Raw genomic sequence first — 26,999 nt, forward strand, 5'->3', positions numbered from 1 at the left:
TGAACTTTAAGGCTTTAAGACTAACATTAACTCATCTGGTGGAGACAGATGGTATTTACTATTTTCAATGAAGAGGCTGTAAAATGTGAAAACTTAATACCTCTGGGATGAGTCATCAGGGTGAGTTAATTTGCTAAAATCTTAGCTTTTGCATTTCCTGATTAGATTTGTTTCTCTTTTCCATCCTTCATCCTGGCATCTGTGACCCTAACAATTTTCCATTTAACACAAAGGAAATACTTAGAATGTTCTTTTATCTGCAGTCTCACCTAGGGTCATTCTAGGGTAGTGTCCTCAGGCTTAAAGTGACAATGAAACAATTTGCAGGAAAGACTTCAATAGAAAGTATCATTAAGTATAAAGGTGTCAGGTTAGTTTGATAGTGTAATAGAGCCACTAAATACCATGCATGCATATCAGTTTTATTTTTTTTTCTTTTCTTTTCTTTTTTCTTTCCTTTTCTTTCTTTTCTTTTCCTTCCCTTTCCTTTTCATTACTTTTTCCCTTCCCTTCCATTCCCTTCTTCCTTCCCTCCCTTCTTCCTTTCTTTCTTTAGTTCTTTCTTTCTTTCTTCTTTTTCTTCCTTTCTCCTTCTTTCCATCCTTCCATCCTTCTTTCCTTCCTTCCTTCCCTTCCCTTTCCTTTTCCTTCCTTCCTTCCCTTCCCTTTTCCTTCCTCTCTTTTTTCCCTCCCTCCCTTTCTTTCTCTTTCTTTCTTTCTTTCTTTCTTTGTTTTCTTTCCCCTTCCTCTCTCCCTTCTTTTCCGTTCTCCCTTTCCTTCCTTTCTTTCCTTATCTTCCTTTCTTTCCTTCTCTCCTTCCTTTCCCTCTTTCTTTCCAGTCATCTCTTGTTAATGGTATCTTTATCCACCCCTGCTTATTTCTTTTTTTAATTTAAATTCAATTAGCCCACATAGAGTACATCATTAGTTTTTGATGTAGTGCTCAAAGATTCATTAGTTGTAAATAACACCCAGTGTTCATCACATAACTTGCCCTCCTTAATGCCTATTACCCAGTTACCCCAAGCCCCCACCCACCTCCCTTTCCACAACCCTCGGTTTGTTTCCCAGAGTCAGGAGTCTCTCATGGGTTTGTTTCCTCTCTGATTTCTTCCCATTCAGATTTTGCTCCCTTTACCTACGATCCTCTACAGTATTTCTTATATTCCACATATGAGTGAAACATATGACCCCTGCTTATTCCTGCTAAGTGTTTATGTGAGTGCTATATATAATCTTTAGACTGAAGAGATAGGATTTTTTTTTCTTTTGTTTCTTTCTTAATGCATCTCTTTTTTGTGCTGGATTTCTTAACTCTGTGAAATACAAATCTTCATCTTCATTTAATGTATTCAATAGATATTTCTTAAGTGTCTCAGATATACTCATCCCTTTAGCAATTCCTGTGATATTTGGAAAACTATGAAGGTCTGATACATCACCAGAAAGAAGATGTTATTATGAGTCATCAAAAAAATAGCAGGCAGCTCCAGACCCTGATACAAAACCTTTGTCTGTTTTTCCACAGAGTTACTTATCAGTCTATATGAAGTCTTCTTCCAGGGCACAGCCTGAAATTCCATCTTTTTCAGGCATCCCTCTCTCTTCCTTTCCCTAGGGACCCAGTCAGTCTTTGTGCAATTCTATCCATCCCCTACAGAATTCACCCAGGCTTCACCCTGGAAATGCAGCTAGTCAAATCCTTCAGGGAGAATCTTCTACTGAACCAGCAAACATTTCTCTTGCTAATATTTGTTGGGGATTTAGAGATGATAGTTATTGTCAACTCTCCCACCCCACCATGGTGCCAACTGAAAATTAGATGCAGGACTCAGAGGATGGGAAGAGAAAAACATCAGCCTGGTGGCTAATAAAACTACTTTGGAAACTATGGTCTGGATCCATGGCCACAACTGATCTTCTTAATACTTCTCAGTACTCAGACCTAGACCTTAGGACCTATTCTCAATGGAGTGTGAGGGTCTGCTGAGAGTTGCTTCCCCACATTTACTCTCTCACAGCCACTAGGCCTCAACAGTTGAGAAAAAAGTCTGTCCTCTAGACAACTTCTAACAATTAGTCACACCTGGCCTCTAACCCGCATGAGCTCAGTAGGAAAAAGAAAAAAAAAAAGGGCAAAGACCCATGAGAAAGAAAACTCAGAAGAGACTGAGTCAGAGGCTTCTAAGTCCTAAAACCCAATCACACATCACTTAAGACAAAGGTGGAGAAGGAGAGGAAAGTTCTTCCCTACTTTTCCTTTCTGAGTAATGAGGTGGAAATGTTCTCCCCTTTTCGAAAACATGAGGAATGGTGCATGTTTCTTCCAACACTCTCAAGATTTTGTTCTTGTAAACCATTGGTTGTAATGGAGTTTGTAGTCTACCAGGGGTTAGACTGTCCCTCTAGATTCTCTCAGGGCAATTCTACTACCTGCTTTGTGAGGCCTCTCCCTGTGTTGAACTCACCTCCATTGTGTAGACTCCCTGAATCATAGAGGACTGTTTCACCTTTGTTTTGGAAGGCTCTCAAATGGGTACGAATGGTATATTAATTAAATACCCCAGGTTTGAAATCCATTTCCCTATGTCACATCTCAAGTTGTCACTGGCCAAGATGCCCAACATAATTCATCAAAAGTTAACAGCATTACAAACTTAAATATGATGTCAACAGAATAAGAGTGACTCAAACTTGAATTTGAACTCACTCCCAGCATTGAACTCCCAGGGACCAATTAAAGAACAAAATTCAAACTGCCCTTTTCATTATAACCCAAAGAAATTGAAAGGCAACATTCTTTTTTTAAAGGACAATATTCTTAAACTAAAGACTATAGAAATTAAAGTCTAAATAGTATCTTCTCCATTTGTTAAAAAAAAAAAAAGTGGTGCTTAGTCTCACATGGCAGGGCCTTTCGATTCCTTAACAGTGTTCCTTCAGCATCCACAGCCTCTCGCTGGAATGGGGGTGATTCCTTTAGAGTCTCCTGAATTAGATTAATTAGTCAAGCTCTTATCTCCCTATTTTTAATGTATAAGAAAAGTTGATAGAAATAAAATTAGCATATACCAATGTATTCATAAGCAAAACTCAGCATGAGAGCATGAATGCAAATACATACTGACATACATACATGTCCCAGACAGTTTTTACTATGACATTTTAACACACAGTCTAGATGCATATTACTGTTTTCAAAGACCATAAAAATGGTACAGGAGGGTTGGAAGGTATAGTAACCAAAATAGTTTGGCTCACTTAAAAATAATTTCTAACTAACTTCTCTCTTGCTTTCCCCTGTAAAAGAGGCTAGATAGCTAACTATTGATTTTTTTAGTCATTGTCCAGCCTGGATTATCCATGTGACACAAATCTAGCCAACATGGTATGAATGTCTGAAGAAATAGTTAAAGCCTCAAGTCTCAGCCTTCTTCAAGCCTAAAATACAGATATGGAGCTGGGACATTCAGCAGTGACTGTGACTAGGAAGGCTAAAGTTATATGCTCTGAAAACAGAAAGAGGAGAAAGAGTCTGGGTTCTTGATAGAGCTCAGATCCATAGTATGCCCACTTCTGCATTTCTTGCTATCCCTACTTCTGGTGGGTCTACTTCCGGATTTCTTGCTGTGTGAGAAAAGGAAATTGTTAGATTTTTAAACTACATAGGAGTTCTGTGACTTTTTAGGTAAACACACTTCTAAATTGTTCAGAGAAAGAAAAAAATCCCAGTTCCAGCTTTACCAACATGCAAGTCAATCTGTGATAGTTGCAGAAGGTACAGCTCATGAGAATTAAGTGAAACTCATCAGTAGGTGACTTCTTCCACCCTTGGGAGAAATACCCACCAGTGCATACCAGTAAAAATTACATTGATGATATCACAGTCACCAGACCTCACCTGAAGTGCCCTTGTTCCCCTTAGAACTTCTTGATTTCCATTTTCTCTTGAGCTTCATGTTCATCCCCACCTCTGACTATTCAAACTAGTCCTTGCACTGATAAACTCTGCCTTTCATAGGATAATTTTGATGAATTACTATGTTAATACCTACTAAATCTTGCCAAAGACCACCTTCAGAAAAGAAGAAAGTGGAGGGAAAGGAGGAGATGTGGGTAAAAACTAACATTCTGCCACAGATTGAGGTATTATGTGTTCCTTTGAATCCTCCACAATATTTGCCAGGTGTGGATGTTAAAGGACTCACAGCTAGTAAGCTGGACACAGTATTTTCATCTGAAATGGTGATACAACTTTGGATGTGACAAAGGCAATTTTCATGCAAACATGAAAAAATAGTTTTGTAGGGCTCAGAAGATAGACAGTAATTGCTGTTCTGGGTATTTGGGTACACACAGAGGCAATATTTGTATATGGTACCCACATTTTCTATCCCAGCTCAGAAATTGCAGGAGGAAGAAGAGAAAAATGGTAGCATCTTGGCTGAGGAAACAGCATGAGCAAAACACAGAGGCAGAGAAGAGTTAGGCATGTCCTGAAAACTTGGAAGTGCTGGTACTATAGTATAAAGGCCAGTTGGAGGAAATTAGTAAAACATTAGTTCAGGTCAGGTAATGAGAGTCTTGGAGTGCTCTATTTTCCAATGATGTAAAATGTAATGTAAATGTAAAAACATGTAAAATGTAACTTTATAAAAGTTACAAAAATATTTATAAAATATAAATATTTATATTTACAAAATATAAGTTATAAAAATACTTATAAAAATATAACTTTATAAACTTTATAAAAGTTGAACTTTTATGAACTTTCTTCATAAAAATCCAATGTAAAAACATGGATAGTGGAGAGAGGTGAAACCAGCTGAGTTTCAAGATGGTTGATCAAACAACAGTGTATAAGTTTGCACTAGTCTCAGAAAGGGACAGAGAGGGACCAAAATGAGGAAGTATAATTCCCAGGATCTGGTGACTAATTGGATGTGCTGAGTCAAGAAGAGAGAAGGTAACTAATGACAGAAGTTTCTTGATGGAGTGCCTGGGAAGATGGTGAGGTCTTTAACTGAAATGAGCATGCCAGGAGAAGAGAAGAGAATTTCTTCCATTTCTGATCAGCAGGAAAGATGTTGAGGCTGACATAGAAAGCACCAAAATAATGAACCAGAGCTTGGGGGAAAGGAGGGGACTAAAACTGGAGACTTATAGGTGTGGTGGAAATTGTAACAATGAATGAATCTACCAAAGGAAAGAATAAAGAAGAAGATAGTGGTGGACATCAGAAATTTAGGGATTATTTTATTTCAGAGGCATGTAAGTGTTGATAAAACAGAAATCCAGGGTAGGAGAGATTTTCTAGATTGAAAAGATGAATGTATTATTATCTCTGAGGTATAGAGTGTAATTTTTCTTATACCCTTTGGTTTTACCAATTTTTGTTCCTTCTATAAATAAATAAAAGCAGTGAGAATTACTTTTAAGAAAGAGAAGGTAACTAGTATAAGATGTTAATGGAGATAAGCTGGTAATAGAAATGACTTTTATGAGGTTTTTGAGGGGTTTTTTTTGTATTTATTTATTTATTTATTTATTTATTTATTTATTTCAGCGTAACAGTATTCCTTGTGTTTGCACCACACCCAGTGCTCCATGCAATCTGTGCCCTCTCTAATACCCACCACCTGGTTCCCCTAACCTCCCACCCCCCCGCCCCTTCAAAACCCTCAGATTGTTTTTCAGAGTCCATAGTCTCTCATGGTTCACCTCCCCTTCTAATTTCCCTCAACTCCCTTCTCCTCTCAAACTCCCCTTGTCCTCCATGTTATTTGTTATGCTCCACAAATCAGTGAAACCATATGATAATTGACTCTCTCTTATTTCTGACTTATTTCACTCAGCATAATCAGCATAATCTCTTCCAGTCCCGTCCATGTTGCTACAAAAGTTGGGTATTCATCCTTTCTGATGGAGGCATAATACTCCATAGTGTATATGGACCACATCTTCCTTATCCATTCATCCGTTGAAGGGCATCTTGGTTCTTTCCACAGTTTGGTGACCGTGACCATTGCTGCTATAAACACTGGGGTACAGATGGCCCTTCTTTTCACTACATCTGTATCTTTGGGGTAAATACCCAGTAGTGCAATTGCAGGGTCATAGGGAAGCTGTATTCTTAATTTCTCGAGGAATCTCCACACTGTTCTCCAAAGTGGCTGCATCAACTTGCATTCCCACCAACAGTGTAAGAGGGTTTCCCTTTCTCCACATCCCCTCCAACACATGTTGTTTCCTGTCTTGCTAATTTTGGCCATTCTAATTGGTGTAAGGTGATATCTCAATGTGGTTTTAATTTGAATCTCCCTGATGTCTAGGGATGATGAACATTTTTTCATGTGTCTGATAGCCATTTGTATGTCTTCATTGGAGAAGTGTCTGTTCATATCTTCTGCCCATTTTTTGATATGATTATCTGTTTTGTGTGTGTTGAGTTTGAGGAGTTCTTTATAGATCCTGGATATCAACCTTTTGTCTGTATTGTCATTTGTAAATATCTTCTCCCATTCCGTGGGTTGCCTCTTTGTTTTCTTGACTGTTTCCTTTGCTGTGCAGAAGCTTTTGATTTTGATGAAGTCCCAAAAGTTTATTTTGGCTTTTGATTCCTTTGCCTTTGGAGACATATCTTTTTTTTTTTTTTTTAAGATCTTATTTATTTATTTGACAGAGAGAGAGAGAGATCACAAGCAGGCAGAGAGGTAGTCAGAGACAGAGTGGGGAGCAGGCTCCCTGCTGAGCAGAGAGCCCGATGCAGGGCTTGATCCCAGGACCCTGGCATCATGACCTGAGCTGAAGGCAGAGGCTTAACCCTTTGAGCCACCCAGGCATCCCCAATAGTTCTATTGTTCTTGTTTGAAGATCAGCTCTTCTGTTGAATCAGTGCCATGGATTTTAAGCCTGGTGGTAATTCTAGAACCTTCCACCTAATACCAACCAACATTTATTAAGCATTTTCGAGACGTTGATCATTGTTCCAATGTTACATGAATTAATGCAGGGTTTCTCAATTTGGGGCTGTAAAGTACTTCATATGAAGGCTGTCCTGTGCATTGGGGGGTTGCTCAGCAGTATCCTGGGACTCTACACACTAGATACCCATAGCATCTCTCTCCCCAGTGGAGACAACCAAGAATGTCTCCAGGCATTGTCAAATGTCCCCTAGTGGTGGTAATCACTCCTGGTTGACAATCATTGCATTTGTGTATTTAATTCTTTGAAAAAACCGCTATGAGGTGTAACTATCATTGTTATAATTTCTTTTTCTTTTTTTTTTTTTTTTACAGCTTTATAAACATATATTTTTATCCCCAGGGGTACAGGTCTGGGAATCGCCAGGTTTACACTCTTCTCAGCACTCACCATAGCACATACCCTCCCCAATATCCATAACCCCAACCCCCTCTCCCAACCACCTCCCCCCATCAACCCTCAGTTTGTTTTGTGAGATTAAGAGTCACTTATGGTTTGTCTCCCTCCCAATCCCATCTTGTTTCATTTACTCTTCTCCTACCCCCTCAACCCCCCATGTTGCATCTCCTCTCCCTCATATCAGGGAGATCATATGATAGTTGTCTTTCTCCGATTGACTTATTTCGCTAAGCATGATACCTTCTAGTTCCATCCACGTCGTCACAAATGGCAAGATTTCATTTCTTTTGATGGCTGCATAGTATTCCATTGTGTATATATACCACATCTTCTTTATCCATTCGTCTGTAGATGGACATCTAGGTTCTTTCCATAGTTTGGCTATTGTAGACATTGCTGCTATAAACATTCGGGTGCTCGTGCCCCTTCGGATCACTATGTTTGTATCTTTAGGGTAAATACCCAGCAGTGCAATTGCAGGGTCATAGGGTAGTTCTATTTTCAACATTTTGAGGAACCTCCATGCTGTTTTCCAGAGTGGTTGCACCAGCTTGCATTCCCACCAACAGTGTAGGAGGGTTCCCCTTTCTCCGCATCCTCGCCAGCATCTGTCATTTCCTGACTTGTTAATTTTAGCCATTCTGACTGGTGTGAAGTGATATCTCATGGTGGTTTTGATTTGTATTTCCCTGATGCCGAGTGATATGGAGCACTTTTTCATGTGTCTGTTGGCCATCTGGATGTCTTCTTTGCAGAAATGTCTGTTCATGTCCTCTGCCCATTTCTTGATTGGATTATTTGTTCTTTGGGTGTTGAGTTTGCTAAGTTCTTTATAGATTTTGGACACTAGCCCTTTATCTGATATGTCATTTGCAAATATCTTCTCCCATTCTGTCAGTTGTCTTTTGGTTTTGTTAACTGTTTCCTTTGCTGTGCAAAAGCTTTTGATCTTGATAAGATCCCAAAAGTTCATTTTTGCCCTTGCTTCCCTTGCCTTTGGTGATATTCCTAGGAAGATGTTGCTGCGGCTGAGGTCGAAGAGGTTGCTGCCTGTGTTCTCCTCAAGGATTTTGATGGATTCCTTTCTCACATTGAGATCCTTCATCCATTTTGAGTCTATTTTCGTGTGTGGTGTAAGGAAATGATCCAATTTCATTTTTCTGCATGTGGCTGTCCAATTTTCCCAACACCATTTATTGAAGAGGCTGTCTTTTTTCCATTGGACATTCTTTCCTGCTTTGTCGAAGATGAGTTGACCATAGAGTTGAGGGTCCATTTCTGGGCTCTCTATTCTGTTCCATTGATCTATGTGTCTGATTTTGTGCCAGTACCATGCTGTCTTGATGATGACAGCTTTGTAATAGAGCTTGAAGTCCGGAATTGTGATGCCACCAACTTTGGCTTTCTTTTTCAATATTCCTTTGGCTATTCGAGGTCTTTTCTGGTTCCATATAAATTTTAGGATTATTTGTTCCATTTCTTTGAAAAAAATGGATGGTACTTTGATAGGAATTGCGTTAAATGTGTAGATTGCTTTAGGTAGCATAGACATTTTCACAATATTTATTCTTCCAATCCAGGAGCATGGAACATTTTTCCATTTCTTTGTGTCTTCCTCAATGTCTTTCATGAGTACTTTATAGTTTTCTGAGTATAGATTCTTAGTCTCTTTGGTTAGGTTTATTCCTAGGTATCTGATAGATTTGGGTGCAATTGTAAATGGGATGGACTCCTTAATTTCTCTTTCGTCTGTCTTGTTGTTGGTGTAGAGAAATGCAACTGATTTCTGTGCATTGATTTTATATCCTGACACTTTACTGAATTCCTGTACAAGTTCTAGCAGTTTTGGAGTGGAGTCTTTTGGGTTTTCCATATATAGTATCACATCATCTGCAAAGAGTGATAGTTTGACTTCTTCTTTGCCGATTTGGATGCCTTTAATTTCCTTTTGTTGTCTGATTGCTGAGGCTAGGACTTCTAGTACTATGTTGAATAGCAGTGGTGATAACGGACATCCCTGCCGTGTTCCTGACCTTAGCGGAAAAGCTTTCAGTTTTTCTCCATTGAGAATGATATTTGCGGTGGGTTTTCATAGATGGCTTTGATAATATTGAGGTATGTGCCGTCTATCCCTACACTTTGAAGAGTTTTGATCAGGAAGGGATGCTGTACTTTGTCAAATGCTTTTTCAGCATCTATGGAGAGTATCATATGGTTCTTGTTCTTTCTTTTATTAATGTGTTGTATCACATTGATTGATTTGCGGATGTTGAACCAGCCTTGCAGCCCTGGAATAAATCCCACTTGGTCGTGGTGAATAATCCTTTTAATGTACTGTTGAATCCTATTGGCTAGTATTTTGGCGAGAATTTTTGCATCTGTGTTCATCAAGGATATTGGTCTGTAGTTCTCTTTTTTGATGGGATCCTTGTCTGGTTTTTGGGATCAAGGTGATGCTGGCCTCATAAAATGAGTTCGGAAGTTTTCCTTCCATTTCTATTTTTTGGAACAGATTCAGGAGAATAGGAATTAGTTCTTCTTTAAATGTTTGGTAGAATTCCCCCGGGAAGCCATCTGGCCCTGGGCTTTTGTTTGTTTGGAGATTTTTGATGACTGTTTCAATCTCCTTACTGGTTATGGGTCTGTTCAGGCTTTCTATTTCTTCCTGGTTCAGTTGTGGTAGTTTATATGTCTCTAGGAATGCATCCATTTCTTCCAGATTGTCAAATTTGTTGGCGTAGAGTTGCTCATAGTATGTTCTTATAATTGTCTGTATTTCTTTGGTGTTCGTTGTGATCACTCCTCTTTCATTCATGATTCTATTTATTTGGGTCCTTTCTCTTTTCTTTTTGATAAGTCTGGCCAGGGGTTTATCAATCTTATTAATTCTTTCAAAGAACCAGCTCCTAGTTTCGTTGATTTGTTCTATTTTTTTTTTTTTTGTTTCTATTTCATTGATTTCTGCTCTAATCTTTATGATTTCTCTTCTCCTGTTGGGTTTAGGGTTTCTTTCTTGTTCTTTCTCCAGCTCCTTTAGGTGTAGGGTTAGGTTGTGTACCTGAGACCTTTCTTGTTTCTTGAGAAAGGTTTGTACCGCTATATATTTTCCTCTCAGGACTGCCTTTGTTGTGTCCCACAGATTCTGAACCGTTGTGTTTTCATTATCATTTGTTTCCATAAATTTTTTCAATTCTTCTTTAATTTCCTGGTTGACCCATTCATTCTTTAGAAGGATGCTGTTTAGTCTCCATGTATTTGGGTTCCTTCCAAATTTCCTCTTGTTATTGAGTTCTTTTTTTTTTTTAAAGATTATTTATTTATTTATTTGACAGAGAGAGATCACAAGCAGGCAGAGAGGCAGGCAGAGAGAGAGGAGGAAGCAGGCTCCCTGCTGAGCAGAGAGCCCGATGCGGGACTCGATCTCAGGACTCCGAGATCACGACCTGAGTCGAAGGCAGCGGCTTAACCCGCTGAGCCACCCAGGCGCCCCTTGTTATTGAGTTCTAGCTTTAGAGCATTGTGGTCTGAAAATATGCAGGGAATGATCCCAATCTTTTGATACCGGTTGAGACTTGATTTAGGACCGAGAATGTGATCTATTCTGGAGAATGTTCCATGTGCACTAGAGAAGAATGTGTATTCTGTTGCTTTGGGATGAAATGTTCTGAATATATCTGTGATGTCCATCTGGTCCAGTGTGTCATTTAAGGCCTTGATTTCCTTGTTGATCTTTTGCTTGGATGATCTGTCCATTTCAGTGAGGGGAGTTTTAAAATCCCCTACTATTATTGTATTATTGTCAATGTGTTTCTTTGATTTTGTTATTAATTGGTTTATATAGTTGGCTGCTCCCACGTTAGCTGCATAGATATTTAAAATTGTTAGATCTTCTTGTTGGACAGTTCCTTTGAGTATGATATAGTGTCCTTCCTCATCTCTTATTATAGTCTTAGGCTTAAAATCTAATTGATCTGATATAAGGATTGCCACTCCTGCTTTCTTCTGATGTCCATTAGCATGGTAAATTCTTTTCCACCCCCTCACTTTAAACCTGGAGGGGTCTTCGGGTTTAAGATGAGTTTCTTGTAGTCAACATTAGATGGGTTTTGTTTTTTTATCCATTCTGATACCCTGTGTCTTTTGATTGGGGCATTTAGCCCATTAACATTCAGGGTAAGTATTGAGAGATATGAATTTAGTGCCATTGTATTGCCTGTAAGGTGACTGTTATTGTATATTGTCTCTGTTTCTTTCTGATCTACTGCTTTTAGGGCCTCTCTTTGCTTAGAGGACCCCTTTCAATATTTCCTGTAGAGCTGGTTTGGTATTTGCAAATTCTTTCAGTTTTTGTTTGTCCTGGAAGCTTTTAATCTCTCCTTCTATTTTCAATGACAGCCTAGCTGGATATAGTATTCTTGGCTGCATGTTTTTCTCATTTAGTACTCTGAATATATTATGCCAGCTCTTTCTGGCCTGCCAGGTCTCTGTGGATAAGTCTGCTGCCAATCTAATATTTTTACCATTGTACGTTACAGACTTCTTTTCCCGGGCTGCTTTCAGGATCTTTTCTTTGTCACTAAGACTTGTCAATTTTACTATTAGGTGACGGGATGTGGACCTATTCTTATTGATTTTGAGGGGGGTTCTCTGAACCTCTTGAATTTTGATGCTTGTTCCCTTTGCCATATTGGGGAAATTCTCTCCAATAATTCTCTCCAATATACCTTCTGCTCCCCTCTCTGTTTCCTCTTCTTCTGGAATCCCAATTATTCTAATGTTGTTTCGTCTTATGGTGTCACTTATCTCTCGAATTCTCCCCTCGTGGTCCAGTAGCTGTTTGTTCCTCTTTTGCTCAGCTTCTTTATTCTCTGTCATTTGGTCTTCTATATCGCTAATTCTTTCTTCTGCCTCATTTATCCTAGCAGTGAGAGCCTCCATTTTTGATTGCACCTCATTAATAGCTTTTTTGATTTCAACTTGGTTAGATTTTAGTTCTTTTATTTCTCCAGAAAGGGCTTTTATATCTCCCGAGAGGGTTGCTTCAATATCTTCCATGCCTTTTTCCAGCCCGGCTAGAACCTTGAGAATCGTCATTCTGAACTCTATATCTGATATATTACCAATGTCTGTATTGATTAGGTCCCTAGCCTTTGGTACTGCCTCTTGTTCTTTTTTTTGTTGTGAATTTTTCCGCCTTGTCATTTTGTCCAGATAAGAGTTTATGAAGGAGCAAGTAAAATACTAAAAGGGTGGCAACAACCCCAGGAAAATATGCTTTAGCCAAATCAGAAGAGATCCCAAATCGTGAGGGGGGAGAAAGGGGATAAAAATGGGTTCATAAAGAAAAAAAAAAAAAAGAAACTATTTAAAAAAAGAAAGCTGATAAAGAAAAAATATAAAAAGAGGAAAAAATATATATATATTAGATAAACTATTTAAAAAAACGTTAAAAAAGAAAACGGTAAAAGTTAAAAAAAATTTAGCAGAAGAAGAGAAAAAGAAAAAAAAATTGAAAAAGAAAAAAAATTAAATTAACTGCAAGGCTAAAAAATCACGGGGAGAAAGCCATGAGTTCCATGCTTTGCTTTCTTCTCCTCTGGAATTCTGCCGCTCTCCTTGGTATTGAAACAGCACTCCTGGGTAGGTGAACTTGGTCCTCGCTGGGTTTCCCGTTGATCTTCTGGGGGAGGGGCCTGTTGTAGGGATTCTCAAGTGTCTTTGCCCCAGGCGGAGTTGCACCGCCCTTACCCAGGGCTGCGCTGAGTAATCCGCTCGGGTTTTGATTTCGGGAGCTTTTGTTCCCTGAGCGCTTTCCGTAGAGTTCGGGAGGATGGGAGTGAAGATGGCGGCCTCCCGGTGTCCGGCTCGGAGGAGCCGAGAGCCCGGGGCCCCACTCCTCAGTGCGCCCTCAGAGAACAGCGCCCAATGACTCCCGTCACCCTGGCCTCCGGCCGCGCTCCGAGCTGACCAAGCCTGCGACCGGTTCAAGGCAACCCCGAGCTGAGAGTCACTCCTCGGCTCTGTCTCTGCAGCCGGCTTCCCCGTTCTAATACCGGTAAGCTCTGCGACACTCAGACACCCCCGATCCTTCTGCGACCCTGCGGGACCTGAGGCCGCGCTGACCCCGCCTGGGCTTCACCCCAGTTAAGCCTCTGGAGCGATGTCCCTCAGCGGAACAGACTTTTAAAAGTCCTGATTTTGCTCCGTTGCTCCGCCGCTCGCCGGGAGCGGGCCCCTCCCCCCCCCCGGGTCTATCTTCCCGTTGCTTTGGATTCACTTCTCCGCCAGTCCTACCTTTCAGATAGTGGTTGATTTTCTGTTTCTAGAATTGCTGTTCTTCTTCTCTTCAATCTCCCGTTGGAGTTGTAGGTGTTTGCAATCTTTAGATAAGCTATTTAGCTGATCTCCCGCTACCCGAAGTAGTCTCAGCCTGCTACTTCTCCGCCATCTTGACTCCTCCTCCCCTTTGGAGACATATCTTGAAAGAAGTTGCTGTGGCTGATATCGAAGAGATTACTGCCTATGTTCTCCTCTAGGATTCTGATGGATTCCTGTCTCACGTTGAGGTCTTTTATCCATTTTGAGTTTATCTTTGTGTACGGTGTAAGAGAATGGTCGAGTTTCATTCTTTTACATATAGCTGTCCAGTTTTCCCAGCACCATTTATTGAAGAGACTGTCATTTTTCCACTGTATATTTTTTCCTGTTTTGTCGAAGATTATTTGCCCATAGAGTTGAGCGTCCATATCTGGGCTCTCTACTCTGTTCCACTGGTCTATGTGTCTGTTTTTATGCCAGTACCATGCTGTCTTGGTGATCACAGCCTTGTACTAAAGCTTGAAATCAGGTAACGTGATGCCCCCAGTTTTATTTTTGTTTTTCAACATTTCCTTGGTGATTCGGGGTCTCTTCTGGTTCCATACAAATATTTGGATTATTTGCTCCAGCTCCTTGAAGAATACTGGTGGAATTTTGATCGGAATGGCATTAAAAGTGTAGATTGCTCTAGGCAGTATAGACATTTTAACAATGTTTATTCTTCCGATCCAAGAGCATGGAATGGTCTTCCATCTTTTTGTGTCTTCTTCAATTTCTTTCATGAATGTTCTGTAGTTCCTTTGAGTACAGATCCTTTACTTCTTTGGTTAGATTTATTCCCAGGTATCTTATGGTTCTTGGTGCTATAGTAAATGGAATCGATTCTCTAATTTCCCTTTCTGTATTTTCATTGTTAGTGTATAAGAAAGCCACTGAATGAGTTTTAAAATTAAAAAAAATCATCTGGCTTTTTATTATGTTTAATATTTGTTTATTCACATAGCATTATCCAGTAAGTATTTATGGACCATCTGTTAAGTGCCTGGCCTTGTTCTCAGATGCTCAGGATATATCAGTGGACAGACCTTCAGAGATCTCTTCTCTCTTGTTTTTTTCATCCTCCCTTCTCTTGCTAGAATGCAAGGTTACTTGCACTTTCTCAGGTATCCGTTAATATCCATGCTCAACTGGAGAAAGATTCATGCCACTATCACCTTCAAGTCAATTCATTTTAGTTATCTCATACTTAAGAAAACTTCTGTTTTCCCACTTGCAAAATAGGAATAATCATGCTCATTTCTCAGGGTGAGGAGTACAAACAGCATGTAGAAAGCCCTCCCTGTGTGCCTCAGAAGATCACTGGGAACTGTGAGTATCAGCATAAATAGCAATGGATAAAAGAACAAAAACTCTGGGTTCCAGGTTTTGATTCTGGTTTCACAGTTCACAGTGTTCTCTTATATCTTTAATTTTATTATCTAAATAACTAAAAAATGATATAGATGGATGGATGGATGGATAGATAAGAGACACAGACAGACAGACAGACAAATAGAATGGGGAGGGGATTTGACTCAAGGCTTCAAAAACTTTCCAAGTAAGCCCCTAAATAGCAAGGATAAGCAAATTGTGTATCCTGAGTATAACCTCAGGTGTCTTGCTACAATCAGGAAATTTCCTTGAAGTCATATTTTCTTTTAATATTTCTGTGAATGTCCTTATATTAATTTCATTAAATCCTGACACTTTAAATGCTTTATGGAGAATCAATATTAATGAATCTATTTTTATTGGGGAATTTTAGGTGCTATTGCTTGTACTAAGTCCTCTTCTTGCATCAGCTTATTCAATATGCCATATTATCCTTCACTTAGATGTAATTATTATCCTCATTTTACAGGAAAAAAAAAAAACCCGAGGCTTACAGGAGTTGAAAAATTTGCTCAGGACCATATAGATATGGTGCAAGTGGGATTCAAACTTTGATAGTCTGGATATGCAACCACAGGTAGGATCTTAATGTGTGCCTTAGTTCACTGTGGTTTCTTTCCCTCTCCAATACCATGGTCCATTTCGGGAGTATTCAGGGGTGCCAAGTGAGAGCAGCAATGTATGGTTTCCCCATCCCTGCTCCCTTGCCCTTTCACAGTGGGGTCATCCATCTTTCCTAAGATTTGGAGATGAAGAAGCATAGCCTTTCCTAGCACATGTTTCCCAGATGCTGAATTTTTTCAAAGGACACTGGAGTCTTCATTTCACCCTGCTTTTTACAAAGGGAGTGTGAGGTGGTTATGAATGAAGTGTTTCTCCTACAATCCTACTCCTGTTGGGATGATTTACTTAATATCTTCTTAAGAGTTTGTGGAACCAAAGGGAGTAAAAGGGTTGGGATTGGGGGTGAGATGGGTAGAATGAGTGAAGAGAGAGATGACATGATTTATATTCAGAAAGGGCAGTGACTTTAGCCTGTCTCACAATGGAGGTTATTCAACAAGACCACCAGGACCTCAGGGACATGAGGTGTTTGGGTTTGGAACATATTCCATCAGTCTAACTGCTGGTGAGACTTGAGGTGACAGTAGAGAAACTGATCAAGTGTCTGCTGCCCTACTTTCAGCCCCGCTGACCCCACACAGGAGGTTCTCCTTGCTTTATGGGCTTCTAATGTCACCTCTCTCTGTTTTCCCCCACCTCATTTTATGGTTGGTCCAATGACAAGCTTCTTTCTGTTTGTTGCTCTTAACCCAAGGTTAGGGTAGCTTCCCTGATAGAATACTCTGCCTTGAAATGAAAGTGCTGTTCAGTCTGATTCAGATGGAAGACCAGTGTACTTGCAGAGGCCTTATTCCCCATTCCCACAAGTGTCCTGAGCAGAAGCAGAAGAAAAGGCATTTTTTATCATTTTTACATTTATTACCATAATTTACTGAGCACATAATTCATCTCAGGGACTAGAGACATAGCACTGAAAAAAGTAACTTGAGGTCCATACAATTACAGAATTTAGATTCTGATGGGAGTGAGAAGTATTACATAAACCACCTTGACAAAAAGTCAAGAGATAGGATGGGAAAAGTATGCAGATACATGGTACCCCAGAACAGGAAGATGCATTTAACTCCACCCAAGAAGGGAACTGCATAGGAGTCTCTAGAAAAATTTCCCCTTTCAGGACCTTTGTCTCAGGAAAATGCTACCTTGTAATTAGACTCTTTCTGGTCCCCAGAATGTTCTCTAAATCAATCAAAAATAAAGACTTCAGTTATAGACAAGAAGATGTATTTCTCTTAAAGTGTAGTAGCCAACATACTATCTTTGAATTTATTAGAATGTGATTGGCTTTAGCAATATAATATTTAAGAATGTTTCTGATTATTTGTAAATGGTGATTTAGCTGAATCTCAGCTGCTCTGAAAGAGTTCAGTATCTGAGAGGGAATCCTGCTCCTTTCATGGAGAATGCACACTCATTGTTTATGTTATTGCTGTTACAGCTGATAGAACCTACTGGTGAACCTGCCAAACTTCCCTGCAACTAGGCAAGATGGACCCAAAACCCTATGGTGACCTACAAGTGTTGAGATGCTATATGCCCTAAACCCCTTAACCTTAAGCCCGTAATTGCATTTTTCCCAGAAGTCTAAATCTCCTTTCCCATGGGTTAGGGACTCCCACTTCCCCTTCACTGGGTCTACTAGAGGTGAGAGATGACAATAAAACTTATTTTTCTTTTGTTCAGACCTGATGAGTCTTCCCACTTTATAGAAAAGACACTAGGTAGAAGAAAGTAACCTGATTTTAGTTCTACTTTGGACCTAGGAATTTCGTCTTTCTCTGAAGTTAAATAAGACTGAGAATCTCAGCATACTTCCTGTGGAAGCAAAACTTAACCGAAGGATGGTTAAGCACCTGCCAAAGTCACAGAAGTTGTTCATACTGTATGAAGATTGGGATCTCTGAAGCACAGAAACCACAGGGCACGTAAGGCACTAACTAGGGCTTAAAATGGGGGTGGGACAAGCTGAGGAGGTGAGACTTGTAAGTAATATTAAAGAATTTAGAGTTTATCCTGAAGTCAAGAGGAAGATGGTGAAGAGCGTGAAGTAGAAGAAAGACATATTGGGATTTACCTTTTAGATCATTTTGGCCATAGCATAAAGAAGGAATTAGCAGGGGACAGAGACCAATCTGATGGTTATGACCATAGTCCAGAACAAGAAAACAGGAACCTGAACTAGTATGGTGGTAGCAATAATAGAGAAAAGTGGATACACTTCAGGGATGACAGAAGCTGGAATGACCTTGCTATATTTAAAATTGATGGTGGAGAGAAAGAAGTCAAGGCTGCCTTGTGGATTTTCCTAAAGTGATTATGGAATCATTCACTATGTGTTATGGACTGAAAGTCTGTGTTCCCTCAAAATCCATATGTTGAGTCCTTGACCACCTATGTTGGTATTAGGAGGTGGGGTCTTTGGGAGGCAATTCGGTTTAGGAAAAGTCACAATGGTAGAGATTCCATGATGGAATTAGTGCCCTTATAAGAAGAGGAAGAGGCACCAGAACTTCCTTTCACCACCATGTAAGGACACAGCAACAAGGTGGCCATCTGAAAGCCAGGAAGAAATCCATCACCACATCTGCCAACACCTTGATTGTCATAGACTTCTGGGCTCAAGAACTATGAGGAAAAGTGTTGTTTAAGCCATCCAGTCTATGATATTCTGTTACAATGACCTGAATTCACTAAGACACTGTGATAGAAAAGAAGAAGTAGCACAACTCCAGTTTCAGATCGGAGCAAGTACAGATGGAGTGCTGCCAGACATCCACATGGTTGAACAGACAACAGGGGTCAGAAGAGAAACCTAGGCTACAGCCATGGATTCCAGACAGTACATCTGGTAGAATATACCACATGACATGTAGGAGGTGACCAGGGAGATGGGGAAAAGTGTGAAGAGAAGAGGCTTGGGGACACCAACATTAAGGGAGAAGAGATGTCAATTTGCCCATACCATTCATAGTCACTAAGGTCCAGAGTGAGAAAGAGTCCAAATGTTCCACACGGAAGCATAGGCAGGTGATCTGAGCACATAATCTTCCCTACAAGGACTTTAGCTTTTGTCCTATCAGCAGTGATGCCTAAGGACCTCCCATCTATGAAAGGGCCAGAGTTTCGCCTGAGGTCTCCTATACATCACGTGGATTTTAAAATGCCCTGCAGCTACAAAATACTATACTAATAATGATTCTCGCTATGATCAGACTACCTATCATCCTCTCCCATTTTAAAGGGGGAGACATTGCTTGTCCCAGTGAGAATGGAAGAGACTGAAATCATACCAGATCTTCTGATTTAGGTTTACTGCTCTGTCTCTGTCTTCAAAATTGCTATTTATTACTTCTATATGTCTGTGTCACTTTATTATTTTCTAAACCTGTGGGTCCTCTCCATCAGAACCCAAAAGGGAAAAAAAAATAAAGTTCAGCTGAAGAAGAAGAAAAATACAGCAAGAGGGAATTTTTCAAAGACATTTCTGGGAGACCTAAGATGCCCTTCTCTTGCCACCTTGGCCTGTCAGCTGCTGCTGAGCTCGGGATAAAATGGGGAGTCTAAAACGCAGGCTGTGTCTGTCCCTGCTCTTGCCTCGTGTTTTTATTTCTGTTTCACACCATCACGGATAATGAAAGTTGACTGGCTATTGGGTTTCCTTTTACTCTGCCACTGTCGTTTCCATTTGCTGGGTCTCATGCCTTTTTAGCACAAAGTTGTTGTGTTTGGGCTATAATTTGCCAGGCAGTAATAAATTCCAAGAAAAACCTATTCTTATTGAATTATTTTTGGAATATTATGCAAACATGTCTAAATTATGTGGCAGCCAATTCTGCTCTAAGATCTGGTTTTGATTTCATGTTAATTCAAGTAGGGGAGAAAAAAAAAGAAACAAAAATTCAAAATGGTGACATGCCACCTTTCATTCTCTAAGAGAACTTTAAGTCTACTCCTCTGATGAAAGGGCCTAAGCTCCTTTCTAGAATGCTGGGTAGTGAAGGCCATGTTCCAGTACCAGTTTCCCCTCATGGAATACACAGAAGGGAAGCTTCCCACTTTAGTTCCCCAGGAGGAGAAAGGCTGAAATAAGCAACATTGCATGTAAGGTAAGACTATGATTGCCTTTTCCTTTTCTTTTCTTTTCTTTTTCTTTTTCTTTTTCTTTTTTTTTTTTTTTTTTTTTTTGAAAACATCGAACAGGACTTCTTTCAGTGAGTCCAGACCTTAATCTAAACTGTCTTGTCCATGGTACTTAAAAAACAAAACAAAACAAAGACAAGTACTAATGGCTATTTCCCACCACTATGTTCTCTATCACCAATTTCAAGAGACAGCTCAGTTGAGAACTAAGTTTTAATTTCAATAAAGCCAATACATTTCTGATCTTGGGGGTGGGCAACGGTTGTCTTTCATTTCCACATCTTCTATCTAGAATCCCTCTCCCCACCTTTTTTTTTTTTTTTTTTATGGAACATTCTATTCTTCCAGTCACTGTCAATTTTGGAACTTGCTGAAACCTAAAGCTACTGATGACCCTTCTCACCACCAGAGGGGCACTTGTTTGAGCCTGAAGCCATGACAGAAGCATGGATGATTAAGAAGTGGAGTGTATAGAGTCCTGACCACATCATCTGACCTCAGTTTTAGCCCATACCTGAGCCAGTTCTATCTTTTGGACTCTAAATACAAGAACCAATAAAAGTAAGAATCTCAGCTATGGTTTGTTTGCAAGTCTCAATGTATTCTTTTGACGAATGGAAAAGACAGGATATTGAACTTTTAAGTATATTCCATAGATATCTGGTATTCCAAAAATCTTATTCATAATATTCTTGTTCAAAATGCCATTATTTGGCTGACTACACAGAACAGAATTAGTGAAGAAGAGGGACTCACATCCCCCAATTAAAACTTTCATTGTAATACACCAGTGGCCCCCATCATTAGAAGATTCTAATCAAAACTCCTCACCCCAGCTCTACCATCTGGCTCCAACTACATTTTCAGCCTTATTCCTCAATATCCCTTCACACTTCCCATCCCCTGGCCAAAGAGAGCCCTGTTTTCACTCATCCTCAGTATTGTCCTTCCATGTCCTTGCAATCATAGTGCCCTTTTCAGGATGCCTCCATCCAGCCCCACCCCACATGACTATAACCCCCAACTCCACCCACCTGCAACCACTGAGGGTCCACCTTTTCCAAAATCTTCCCTCAACTCCCAGTCCCCTTCTAAGAAACAATTCCTTCTCTAAATCCCCAAAGCACTTTATCTAGACATGACTTATATTACCAGGTCAAGGTGTTGTCATGCATCACCTCAGATTTCCCCAGTTCTCAGGTGCTTCAGGGGACTCTTGTTTCCTCAGTTGCCACCAAGGCAGGCAGCCCTGTGTAGCTGAACAACTTCATATGAGCACAACCCAACAGTGACTTCCATGTCCTTGTTTTGAACCCCTCACCTTCCATTTTGGTATATCCCTGTTGCTGCTGAGACATTAAATCAATAAGGGAGACATGAGACATATGCACTCACAAACCTTAAAGGGCAGGGACTTAATGCTTCCTGCAGCAAAGTTCTGGTCAATGGGAGACAGGGATCAGTAAGTAACTTCTCCAATCTCCTTTCCCAATCCATCATATACTTTCCTGAGCCCCAGTAGTTCATAGGCTTCTAGGAAGACAGTCCTATGCCACTGAGCCATTGGTTACCCTTGTTACCAAGTGGTTCCCTGCTCTGCTAGATAAACAACCTCTTATAATTGTTCTCCTTTCCTTCCTTACACATTTTTCTCCTCATTCCTCCTTACATGTGTTTGCACTCCCCATTAAAGAAGTAGCATAATAGTTTTTGCATCTGGCTTTGTTTTCAAGGGTACTCAAACCTATCATTTTTTACCTTATATCATGGTTATTTATGCACATAACCCTTAGACTTACTAGACTACATAATTATTGCAGGTACCTTCAATGTTTTCTGTCTCTCTACTACAATAATCCTAGTGAGTGCCTGACAGGGTGTCAGTGCTAAAGAAGTGTCTGTGTTATGAATGAAAATAGACTTTAGAAAATGCTGTGCCAATAAGCACCTGAACTGACACACCCAATATGAAGGGATGGCAGGGGAGTTTGATCTTAAATCATGACCTCTCTTCTCCAGTCAATGACATGGAGTTTTCTGTTTTCTTGTTTGTTTTTAATTTAAATTCAATTAGCCAAATATAGAACACCATTAGTTTCAGATTAGAGTTCAGTAACTCATCACCTGCATATAACCTCCAGTGCTTGTTAATAGAACCAATGGCTGTGGGATGCACTGGAGCACAATCCAACCAAAGGATATTTTCTTTCTCTTCCCAATACTGCAGCAGCAGTGTGTAAGATAAGGCAGAATATCGAAAATCATTAGGTCAAACTCTTTTTGGAAGAGAGGGTAGCAAGATACTGGATAGCAGATCATAGTGAAGATAACTGGACGTTTCTTAGTTTTGTGATTTTAAGGCTATCAGGTATATTTCCCCATTGCTTTGGGGCAAGGGTATAAAGAAACCCCAATGACCTGATACCTTTCACGATATATGCAAAGGGGAAAGGTGCTGAAGAGCCTCCTGAAGGAGAGATATTATTAGAACATATTATGAACTGGATGTCCATGTTCCCCTGAAATTTATATGTTGAGATCCTAACCTCCACCATGATGGTATTAGGAGATGGGGACTTTGGGAGGTAATCAGGTTATGGGGGCAGACCTCTCATGAATCAGATGAGTACCTTTATAAGAAGAGGCACAAGAAGCTTCCTCTCTCTCAGCTCTCCATCATGTTGGGACACAATGAGGAGAGGCCATCTGCCATCCAGGAAGAGAGCTCTCACGGGATTCTGATTCTACTAATATCTTAATTTGAATTTCCTATACTCCAAAACTGTAAGAAATAAATGTCTGTTGTTTGAGCCACCCAGTCTATAGTATTCTGTTACAGTGGCCTGTCTAGACTAAGACAGAACATCAGGAGGACTGGGATGGTCCCAGCTGAGATCTTTTAGGAGAGAAGGTTACCACACCCTCTAAGAACATAATTCACCTGAATGAACAGGAAACCCCTTTTACCAGCCTTTCCCCCCAAGATCACCGCCACCACCATCACCTCACCACCTCTAATACAGCCTTTCCCACATCATGTGTCACTGTGGCTGGAACCTTGGTTCCCATGTGTGGCCTCAGAGTGCAGAGAATCAGTCTGTACCAGGGAGCTTTTAAGAAAGGCCCCTCTGGAAGGAGCTAAAACAACACATCTAGAATTGGGCAGACAGTATACTCCGGTTTTCTCCCAGTACTGTATCTGGAAACAAGATTGTGCACTTTGGACTATGTCCCTGGAGTTCTTGGACCTCAAGAGAGGAATAGTAGTCTTCCTGTTAATAAGGACTTGACCAGTTAATTACAAATTACAAGAGGTGACCACATTCTTAGCATGATGAAGTGGGTGCTCCTGGTCATCCCGGGACTTGCTAAGCTGTCTGCGAGAAGTACATTCTGTTCACCCCAGCCTTTCTAGAGTACCAGGTGTAGCCCTGGCTTGTTGGAAAGTGTGACCCATGCAGAGAAAAACAAAACAGGAGATGGGAAGAGGAGAGCAGAGGAGATGAGTAATTGTACCTGTCAGAAAATGAGGATAATGTTTAAGGCTACACAGATGGAAGCTCTGAGTTCGTCAGAGAAAAACATGAAGAATGATTTGTCCTCAGTCTCCCCCGGAGAAGGTGGAGTTGATTATTTGGGGCCAGTGGCCTGTATCACCTTCCAGCCAACACTATTAATGTGCCTGCTCACACTTGATGATGAACACAGGCATTTCACAACCCCTGACCTGCTGCCCATCCTGCAGATATGAGCAGCTCTAATTCTGCAAAATGCTATTTTTAAAACAACTAAATAGTTCCAGGCTGTCCCCACTGCAGCCCAGAGGAAGAAGCTGGTTGCTTCACCAAGTCTCTGGCACCCAGGGGCTTTGTTGTGGATATCTTTGTTCTACTGTCATGCCAACTTGATTAAGATTAATTGCTCAGTTGAAGTGAGTCACTCAGAAAGGATCAGAAGGGTGGAGGGAAGAAAGCAGTTTACTCCCCATCCTCCCTTCCCCACTTCAGTGTTTGCTCTCAAAGACCTAGAAGAATACAGGAGTGAAGCAAAGGAATTTAAAATGTGGAACATGTGAAAAATGACATCAAGTGAAAAAGCTATTACAGGCTCCATGTTTATCTTCAGCTCAGTGACTTTCAGGAGAGCATGCACTTGGCTAGTAAACTTGGAGGATGTGACTGCTCCCTAACAGCAGGAGTCTTGACCTGAACTCTCCAAAACCCAGCTGACCTCATTGAGCCCAATCTCCCCTAAATAACAAGGCCAGGACACTCTCCTTTTGACAGACTCAGACACACATACACACAGATGTACATATTGGAAGCTCCAAAGCCCATTTTGGATATAGAAGTCATATACGACAAAGGAAGAAATGAGCAAGAAAAAAAATACATAACCACAAAACTCAAGACTGTACCAAACAGAAGCAACAAACATTATTTATAGAACAGCTTTGACTGGGCTTTAGCAAAGATTTGCTCTTCTGAGTTACTTCAAGGCTCAGATTTGCATATCCCCTGTAAATATGCCCATCCCCACTCCCCCACCAGGCTCTAAGACAGACCTGCCTCTGCAAAACCCCCTAGACTGCCCCCTTTAGGTTAAAGGGCCTAGGTGAAGCAGCTCAGGCTATTTTGGGAAAGCTTATAGAATACATATAGAGTTAGGTTTATTCCCAGGTATCTTATGGTTCTTGGTGCTATAGTAAATGGAATGGATTCTCTAATTTCCCTTTCTATATTTTCATTGTTAGTGTATAAGAAAGCCACTGATTTCTGTACATTGACTTTGTATCCTGCCATGTTACTGAATTGCTGTATGAGTTCTAGTAGTTTGGGGGTGGAGTCTTTTGGGTTTTCCATATAAAGAATCATGTCATCTGCGAAGAGAGAGAGTTTGACTTCTTCATTGCCAATTTGGATACCTTTTATTTCTCTTTGTTGTCTGATTGCTGTTGCTAGGACTTCTAATACTATGTTGAACAAGAGTGGTGAGAGTGGGGATCCTTGTCATTTTCCTGATCTCAATGGGAAGGCTGCAAGCTTTTTCCCATTGAGGATGATATTTGGGAATAAACCTAACCAAAGAGGTAAAGTATCTGTACTCGAGGAACTACAGAACACTCATGAAAGAAATTGAAGAAGACACAAAAAGAAGGAAGACCATTCCATGCTCTTGGATGGGAAGAATAAGCATTGTTAAAATGTCTATACTGCCTAGAGCAATCTACACTTTTAATGCCATTCCGATCAAAATTCCACCGGTATTCTTCAAGGAGCTGGAGCAAATAATCCAAATATTTGTATGGAACCAGAAGAGACCCCGAATCACCAAGGAAATGTTGAAAAACAAAAATAAAACTGGGGGCATCACGTTACCTGATTTCAAGCTTTACTACAAAGCTGTGATCACCAAGACAGCATGGTACTGGCATAAAAACAGACATGGTACTGGCATAAAAACAGGGTCCAGATATGGACCCTCAACTCTATGGTCAAATAATCTTCGACAAAACAGGAAAAAATATACAGTGGAAAAAAGACAGTCTCTTCAATAAATGGTGCTGGGAAAACTGGACAGCTATATGTAGAAGAATGAAACTCGACCATTCTCTTACACCGTACACAAAGATAAACTCAAAATGGATAAAAGACCTCAATGTGAGACAGGAATCCATCAGAATCCTAGAGGAGAACATAGGCAGTAATCTCTTCGATATCAGCCACAGCAACTTCTTTCAAGATATGTCTCCAAAGGCAAAGGAAACAAAAGCCAAAATAAACTTTTGGGACTTCATCAAAATCAAAAGCTTCTGCACAGCAAAGGAAACAGTCAAGAAAACAAAGAGGCAACCCACGGAATGGGAGAAGATATTTACAAATGACAATACAGACAAAAGGTTGATATCCAGGATCTATAAAGAACTCCTCAAACTCAACACACACAAAACAGATAATCATATCAAAAAATGGGCAGAAGATATGAACAGACACTTCTCCAATGAAGACATACAAATGGCTATCAGACACATGAAAAAATGTTCATCATCCCTAGACATCAGGGAGATTCAAATTAAAACCACATTGAGATATCACCTTACACCAATTAGAATGGCCAAAATTAGCAAGACAGGAAACAACATGTGTTGGAGGGGATGTGGAGAAAAGGAAACCCTCTTACACTGTTGGTGGGAATGCAAGTTGATGCAGCCACTTTGGAGAACAGTGTGGAGATTCCTCGAGAAATTAAGAATACAGCTTCCCTATGACCCTGCAATTGCACTACTGGGTATTTACCCCAAAGATACAGATGTAGTGAAAAGAAGGGCCATCTGTACCCCAGTGTTTATAGCAGCAATGGTCACGGTCACCAAACTGTGGAAAGAACCAAGATGCCCTTCAACGGATGAATGGATAAGGAAGATGTGGTCCATATACACTATGGAGTATTATGCCTCCATCAGAAAGGATAATACCCAACTTTTGTAGCAACATGGACGGGACTGGAAGAGATTATGCTGATTATGCTGAGTGAAATAAGTCAGAAATAAGAGTCAATTATCATATGGTTTCACTGATTTGTGGAGCATAACAAATAACATGGAGGACAAGGGGAGTTTGAGAGGAGAAGGGAGTTGAGGGAAATTGGAAGGGGAGGTGAACCATGAGAGACTATGGACTCTGAAAAACAATCTGAGGGTTTTGAAGGGGCGGGGGGGTGGGAGGTTAGGGGAACCAGGTGGTGGGTATTAGAGAGGGCACAGATTGCATGGAGCACTGGGTGTGGTGCAAAAATAGGGAATACTGTTATGCTGAAAATAAATTTAAAAAATATATATAATTGAAAAAAAAAGAATACTTATAGAGACCTACCTCATCCCTAACTCATGATCACTACTCTCATTCAAAATGGAAATCATCTATCACCTATGCTTTTTTCTCCATCCCATTATCTTAACAAAAGGAAGAAAGGTTTGACAAGAAAATAAGTGTGCATTTTTTCTCTTTTGTACATTTAATAGGAATCAAGTTTTCATGATCCACCAGGAAGAGAACTGGGCAGGTGTCAGGAGATGGAAGCACATAGCATCCAGTCCAGAACAG

At 40.3% G+C, this 26,999-nt stretch overlaps 1 long non-coding RNA gene across 2 annotated transcripts; it reads left to right on the plus strand.

Annotated features, from left to right (window-relative positions):
- Positions 1 to 26,999, plus strand: LOC125094950 (uncharacterized). 2 transcript variants are annotated; one of them, XR_007125749.1, is made up of 3 exons: positions 1 to 120; positions 19,740 to 19,862; positions 26,918 to 26,999. It is a non-coding gene; the product is annotated as an uncharacterized LOC125094950 (long non-coding RNA). The 2 variants fall into 2 exon arrangements; XR_007125748.1 differs by lacking the exon at positions 26,918 to 26,999 and adding an exon at positions 20,245 to 20,379.

Source organism: Lutra lutra, chromosome 3 (genome assembly GCF_902655055.1).
Source record: "Lutra lutra chromosome 3, mLutLut1.2, whole genome shotgun sequence".
NCBI classification, from domain to species: domain Eukaryota; kingdom Metazoa; phylum Chordata; class Mammalia; order Carnivora; family Mustelidae; genus Lutra; species Lutra lutra.